The sequence below is a fragment of the Mobula hypostoma genome, chromosome 22, assembly GCF_963921235.1.
Source record: "Mobula hypostoma chromosome 22, sMobHyp1.1, whole genome shotgun sequence".
Lineage (NCBI taxonomy): Eukaryota > Metazoa > Chordata > Chondrichthyes > Myliobatiformes > Myliobatidae > Mobula > Mobula hypostoma.
In genome coordinates, this window is record NC_086118.1 from 22078868 (window position 1) to 22086712 (window position 7845).

At 39.7% G+C, this 7845-nt stretch overlaps 1 long non-coding RNA gene across 2 annotated transcripts; it reads right to left on the reverse strand.

Moving 5' to 3' along the window:
* Nucleotides 1-1889: 1889 nt before the first annotated feature.
* On the reverse strand, nucleotides 1890-3120 carry LOC134360241 (uncharacterized). 2 transcript variants are annotated; one of them, XR_010021284.1, is made up of 3 exons: nucleotides 2984-3120; nucleotides 2226-2300; nucleotides 1890-2150 (listed from the first exon to the last, which is right to left on the reverse strand). It is a non-coding gene; the product is annotated as an uncharacterized LOC134360241 (long non-coding RNA). The 2 variants fall into 2 exon arrangements; XR_010021283.1 differs by having other exon boundaries at nucleotides 2123-2139.
* Between the last annotated feature and the right edge of the window lie 4725 nt (nucleotides 3121-7845).

Here is a 7845-nt window from a genome sequence, read left to right on the forward strand (position 1 = left end):
CAAAGTGTGTGTAGGTCCTAGCCACAGATTCCAGTACACATGGGGATCACGTAAGGTTATGTCACTGCATATGTCACTCTTTTCAACCCTTGCTGAAAATCAGCAGCTCCAGCAAGTTTGCTGCTGAGGTGGATTTAATCTATGGAAACAATCAAGGCCAAATTAATTGCAAACTCTGTCACTGGCTGAGACAATGATTTCTTTCTACTTATTTGGAAACTGAGCCCCCAACCATTACTGAATCCTTTACCAAAGCGACTGAGAGGAAGAGTTTTACACTACGCACCCAACAGGCAAAGATCCTTCACCAGCCTGCTCCAAATACACAAATTCACCATTCTGACCAACTAACAATCTGCTGGAGGAATTTAGCAGCTCAAACAGCATCTGTAGGATGATTGGAATTGTTGACTGCTGAGATACTGGCAAATGTTAGCAAAGAAAAATATTTGATACAAGTGTTCTGGATGCATGATTGTGTGTTTAATCAATACTCAACTTGTAAGAGAGCTGTTAGTAAGATATCACAGCACTTGGGTCTCTGTTCACTTTGCACATCTCAGCATCAATTGCTCAGTGAACTCAGACATTAAGCAGGAAATCTATAACTTCCCGGGTAACAGTACAATCTTCAACCACCTATGAAATAAAGGTGTTCAAAGATGAAGAATGCAAACCTTGCACCAAGATATTGGTCCTCCAAACAACTAGAATCTCTCACACTACTAATTATATCAGCTGAATTGAACTATTTATGGCAGCCTCCACTAAGCTCCAGAGATACACTAAATTCACGAAACCTACTGGCAGGATAGACAGATAAATGTTATCATAACCTTGGCCACCATTTGCAGCATTGAGGCTCTGATCACATTCAAACATTTTATGAGGGGAGGGGTTGGGGGCTGATGTTGGGTGATACGTTATCCACAGGACAAGTGGTTAAGGCATTGGACTAGCAACCTGAAGGTTGAGAGTTCGAGTCCCAGCCGAGGCAATGTGTTGTGTCCTTGAGCAAGGCACTTAATCACACATTGCATCGACACTGGTGCCAAGCTGTATGGGTCCTAATGCCCTTCCCTTGGACAACATCGTTGTCATGGAGAGGGGAGACTTGCAGCGTGGGCAACTGCCGGTCTTCCATACAACCTTGCCCAGGCCTGCGCCCTGGAAAGTGAAGACTTTCCAGGTGCAGATCCGTGGTTTCGCAAGACTAACGGATGCCTTTACTATCCACAGGCCTCCTGCCAAACTTCCCAAGTAGGTTCTCAGAGATTTCAGGAAGGCAGAGAAAATGCCTCAGGGGTATCCTCAAAACCTCCTTGAGTAAATATGAGTAAATACTCACCAATTTATGGGGATCCCTTATCCAAGACTGCTCAGCCCAGGGACATCACGGAAGGCACAAAGAACCTTGAATATTTCTGATAGGATCAAACAAATAGGCAAAAAAAAGCATGGAATAATGCAATCAACCAGTCTTCACCCATCTGTCCTGTCAAATACCACTTGGTCCAACAGTGTTGGTGCCTGCAGCTCTTTTACAGGGTTCATTGTTCACCACAGACAGGTGATGTAAGTAAGCCATCTTCATTCCTGAGAGAATGTTTAAGAAGACAAGATTATATATTTTAGTGACATTAATTAAGGAAAGTAAGTTTTCAGATGATTTCATGGATTTTGGGATTTTTAACATTCAACTGAACCTTTGGGATATGCTGATAGGGCTAATTTATTATCTCATCTGATGGAAAACATGCTCGCTGACATTATATTGTTAAATACTTCAATAAAGGTTTGGCCTAGATTCTAAGCTCCAGTTTTAATATTAAATTCAACCTCTAGGCTGTTGAATAAAAACAACAGATTCAGAACATGGCTCTTTTAATTTTCTTTATCTGTTTACCGACAATAACATTTTCACAAAATTATCCCAAAATAAAATACATCTGGCAACAAACAGTTATTTTGGATGTTAACATTTATTTCTGTTATTGATTTTCTTCTCATTTTGAAAATCTCACCTTCTAAGTTATTGAACCATTTCAGAGGTTTGTTCCTTTCTGAGAACATCTGTATTCTGACCACACACAGTATTCCACTCTGTGAAAGATTGGGGGAAGGGGAAGCATAATGTCTCTGGAAGACATCTGAGGGATTTAAAGACTTATTTAAAAAATGTTGAAGGTGTTTTGTTATTAAAGACAGTTTAATGATTTCATTACCTATATCTGCAGTAGACTCCGGCAAATTATAACTCAGTTATAACAGCAGCAGGACGGCAGCTGTCGTTATCTTCACTGTTAAAGAAAAGAGATACAAAATCAACAATATCAGATAAAAACCTGTGTTGTGTTCCTGTCTAAACCATACTGCTTATCTGCCTCTGGCAGAGCTATTGCCTGGTGAGCTGGCTCTAAGAAAGGGAGGATTTAATACTTGGGAAATATGCTTTTTAATAGTTACTGGCAGAATAACACATTTGCACAACTTGTGAGCCTAACGACACATAAACAGTCACAACGTTGACATTTATTCCTGCCCCGTGTGTCATGTACATATGCTAATGCAATAAAGACCTTGAAATGTAGATGCTTTAATGTATAAATTTGTTGCAAACTTCATGGTGTATTTTCTTTCCTTGGTAGACTGAAAATATGAATCCAAAGTAGCAATCTGACCCACAGCCTTACTGTAATAATTGTTATGCGGTTTATCGAAGCACATTAGAGTCAAATTAATCAGAACTTCCTTTTCAGTGCACTCATAACTCAACGTGTACATATTGATTTGCTTATTTTGAATGGCAGTTACTGGAACATTCTTATGTCAACCTTCAACATTGGAAAATTCAAGAAGTCACTTTGAAGTAGCATTAAAGAAAATTGCATTGTTACAGTGCAAACTTCACCCACGAACTACGACCAGGCATTGTTTAGATCTGGAGTTAATAAGACCTAAAAATACTTTATTTGCTTCCTACCTATCACCATCTCACTTCGTAAACCCGTGAACTTAAGTCAGCGTTATCTTTGACCACCGAGAATCACTTGTTACAGAACCGCAGGCCTATCTTCTCACATTTGCTTGGATGATTTGAGTCTAAGCTGTGTACTGCCGAACGCAGCAGGACCTGCTTGCTGTGATAAGCATGAGCCAGTTAGTTTCAAAAGAAACATTTCAGAAGGGTGTGCACAGCCCTGCCACTGCGGTGCTCTCAGATTTAATGCTGCTTTGAGACTGACCAAGAAGCTATGTGATGGAAAATAAAATAATATCCCAGAATATTTCTGTTCCTCAGTTATTATCTATGACAGTTGATTAAAGTGGTGTAGAATAAATAGATCACGAACTCAAGTTTTTTTTTACATAATTTTGAAATGTTTGACAGATTTCTGTATCATAATCTAGCAATAAGTTAATGAAACATCAGGGCATGATTCATCAAACCTGTACACTAGCCAGCCCTGGAACCTCTGGTGACCCTGACCTTATCCCTGCTAATATTTTCTACTCTATATTGAATCATCCCTTTTTGAAGTTTTGGAGCTCCTGTAATGGGAGAAATTAGTGCTGTTTCGGTGTTGACGAATGAATCCTAAATTCAATCACAAGACACACGTGTATTAATATAGGCGAACGACTGAGAAAATGAATTTGAGCTAAAAGCAGACCAAAGCATAGATGATATGCACCAATCATTTCCTACACCGTACAGAGAATTTGTTACACTGTATAAGGGTTTGCTGAAAAATCATTGACAGAGTTTCAATGAATCTGTGGTCATTGAATTTCTTTGGTCAGTCAACAGTGTTGTTGCAACTTGACACAACCACGAAGATATGAGATGAAAAAGATGCACTCTGAGCTGGATTGCTGATTTTCAGCTAGCAAGTACTTAAAAGTTCGAAGTCATATATTTTCTGAGTATATACAGTATATGTCACGATATACTATCCAGAGATACATTCACAGTAGAACAAAGAAATGCAATAGAATTAATGGAAAAATACACACAAAGACTGACAAACAACCGACGTCTAACGGAAGACAAAACTGTGCAGATACAAATAAATAACAAATAAATAATACTGAGAACAAATAAATAAATAGCAAATATATAATACTAAGAACTTGGGTTCTTGGAAGTGAGTCCAAAGGTTGTGGAATCAGTTCAGTGATGAGAATAGTGATTCACACCTACTCACACTGGTTCACTCCCATCCCACGTACATCCACAACACCTCACATGCTCTCAGTCTCTTCAACAACTTTTATTTCCTTGGCTCTGCCTTATTTTCACTATGGATGTCCAGTCCCTATAGACTTCTATCCCCCATCAAGAAGGCCTTAAATCTCTTTGCTTCTTTCTCGACAACAGACCTGACCAGTTCCCCTTTACCATTACCCTTCTCTTTCTGGTGGAGATGGTACTCAACTTCAACGATGTCTCTTTTGGCTCCTCCCACTTTCTCCAAACCTAAGGTGAAACCATGGGCACCCGCGTAGGCCCCAACTATGCCTGTCTTTTTGTTGGTTACAAATGATGCTTCCCTACTCTTTCTGTGTTAGATTGACAACTGCAATGGTGCGGATTCATGCACCCATGCTGAGCTCATCAATTTTGTCAACTTTGCCTCCAGTTTCCACCTTATACTTAAATTCACTTGGTCCATTTCAGGCAACTCTCTCGCCTTTCTCGATGTCTTTGTCTTTATCCCTAGGGACGAACTGTCTTTCTTTCTTTTTCAATCTTTTTATTAATTTCATAGAATGAAAACATAACAAAGCAGAAATACAAGTAGTAGGAGATACATTGTTACATTTAAAATGAGTAATTGTAAAACCAAATAGTAAAAATTGACGAAGCTCCCAATCGTGTAGGATAATAATGAATAATACAAAGCAAAAAAAAACTGAAGAAAAATCATGAAAAAGAAAAAAAAAGAAAGAAAAACAAACCTCCATCCCAAAAAAAACTAAACTAAACAGAATTAATCAACTAAACTAAAAGACTTGGGCAATACTAACAACTTGAAAATGGGAAAGAAGAAAACCTTAGTGTCGACGACTCCATTCCTCTCAACCAACAGTACAGAGAAATAAAATAAGTTTGGAAATGGTCAAATTACATCAAGTGAAAATGCTGAATGAATGGCCTCCAAGTTTTTTCAAATCTAATGGAAGTGTCATAAACTGCACTTCTAATTTTTTCCAAATTCAAACATACCATAGTTTGTGAAAACCGATGAAATACCGTAAGAGGGTTAATCTTTTTCCAATTCAGCAAAATGGATCTTCTAGCCATTAGAGTATACAATCATCCTACGTGCTAAAGAGGTTAGATAATTTGAATCTATCATTGGTAATCCAAAGATAGCAGTAATTGGATAAAGTTGTAAGTCCATATTCAAAACCATTGAAATAATGTCAAAAATGTCTTTCCAATATTTTTCCAACAAAGGACATGACCAAAACATATGAGTTAAAGAAGCTATCTTGGAATGACATCTATCACATATTGGATTGATATAAGAATAATAACGAGATAGTTTATAGTTTAGACGAACTGTCTACTGATATCATTTCTGAGGATAAACTTTCCGCTGATATCTTTTACAAACCTACTGACATGGGCGCAAGCCCATGATCGACTCCATGTCTCGCTGATCCCACTGATTAAAGTGTTGAGCAAGATAGAAATCAACGAGTACGAGTGCAGAAAGCGAGCAGGTATTCAATGTCATCTGCCTGCATTTGGCCAGTCTCTCTCTCCCTCTCACTCACTGCTGCCAGAGGAAGGAGCCTGCGTTTGACTGGACTCTCTATTGCTGCTCCCTGTGGAAGTGCCTGCATTTGACCGGTCTCTCTCTTTCCCTCTCACTCGATGTTGCCGGAGAACGGTGCTGGAGTCTTGGGTCTTGGTCAACGTCTAATTGAAAATGTTTGAGGATTGTACTCTACAGTTCATGATATGTATGTCTCTGGTTTCTGGTTACTCCTTTTTTTATTGCTATTTTGTGCAATTTTGACCAGGTCAGACTAATTCTGTGGCCTGCTGCCAATAATGGATTAAATTGAAAGAAACTGAACATCCCTAGCCTGTTTCAATGATTCTGTGGTTTGATTTTTTTATATTCTGTGTTTTTCACTCGTATCTTGCCGTTTATGCGATTTTTTTCTTTTTTTTTTGCACATTGGGTGTTAGATGTTTTCTTTGAATGGGTCCCATGGTTTTCTGTGCTTCATGGCTGTCTGTGGCAAGATGAATCTCAGGGTTACATACTGCATACTTACTTTGATAATAAATGTACTTTATATTTTTGAACCTTTTGACTCTTACAGCAATCTTGACTGTACTCCTTCCCAACCTGTCAGCTGTAAAATTTCCCTTTTCTCACTTCCTTCCTCAGGGGATTGGTTCCTAGGAAGAGGCTTTCCTTTCCAGAGATCTCCTCTGCAACATCCACCATCTTTATACTTTATACCTTATTGTCGCCAAACAATTGATACTAGAACGTACAATCATTACAGCAATATTTGTTCCTATGCTTCACACTCCCTGGATTATAAATATTAAATATTAAAAATATTTAAAATGATTAGATATTAAAAATTTAAATGATAAATCATTAATAGAAAATAGAAAAATGGAAAGTAAGTTAGTGCAAAAAAAACCGACAGGCAGGTCAGGATACTTGGAGGGTACGGTCCAGATTCGCATCAGGATCCGTTCAGCAGTCTTATCAGTCTTAAAGAAGCTGTTCCCAAATCTGGCCATACGAGTCTTCAAGCTCCTGAGTCTTCTCTCGGAGGGAAGAGGGATGAAAAGTGTGTTGGCTGGGTGGGTCTTGTCCTTGATTATCCTGGCAGCACTGCTCCGACAGCGTGCAGTGTAAAGTGAGTCCACGGATGGAAGATTGGTTTGTGTGATGTGCTGCGCCGTGTTCACGATCTTCTGCAGCTTCTTTCGGTCTTGGACAGGACAACTTCCATACCAGGATGTGATGCACCCTAGAAGAATGCTTTCTACGGTGCATCTATAAAAATTAGTGAGGGTTTTAGGGGACAGGCCAAATTTCTTTAGTTTTCTCAGGAAGTAGAGGTGCTGGCGGGCCTTCTTGGCAGTGAACTCTGCTTGGTTGGACCAAGTCAGGTCATTTGTGATATTGACCCTGAGGAACTTAAAGCTTTTGACCTGTTCCACTTGCGCACCACCGATGTAAATTGGGTCGTGTGGTTCGCTACTCCTTCTGAAGTCAAAAACCAATTCCTTCGTCTTGCTGACGTTGAGAGATAGGTTATTGCCTTCACACCATGCCACCAGGTTCTTAATTTCCTCTCTGTACTTAAACTCATCATTACCCGAGATACAGCCTACAATTGCTGAGTCATCAGCAAACTTATATATTGAGTTTGATGGAAACTTGGCTACACAATCATGGGTGTACAGTGAGTACAGCAGGGGGCTGAGTACACAGCCTTGTGGGGCACCGGTGCTCAGAGTGATTGTAGAGGAGAGCTTGTCTCCTATTTTTACAGTCTGGGTCCTCTCTATGAGGAAGTTGAAGATCCAGCTGCAGATATGAGTGCTAAGGCCCAGATTCCGGAGCTTAGGAATCAGTTTATTTGGAATGATGGTATTAAAGGCAGAGCTGTAGTCAATGAAAAGGAGCCTTACGTATGCGCCTTTATTCTCCAGGTGTTCTAAGGAGGAATGTAGGGCCAGAGAGATGGCATCTGCCGTTGACCTGTTGCTCCGGTAGGCGACTTGCAAAGCGTCGAGGTTGCCCGGTAGGCTGTGGTTAATGTGTGCCATAACCAATCTCTCAAAACACTTCATAG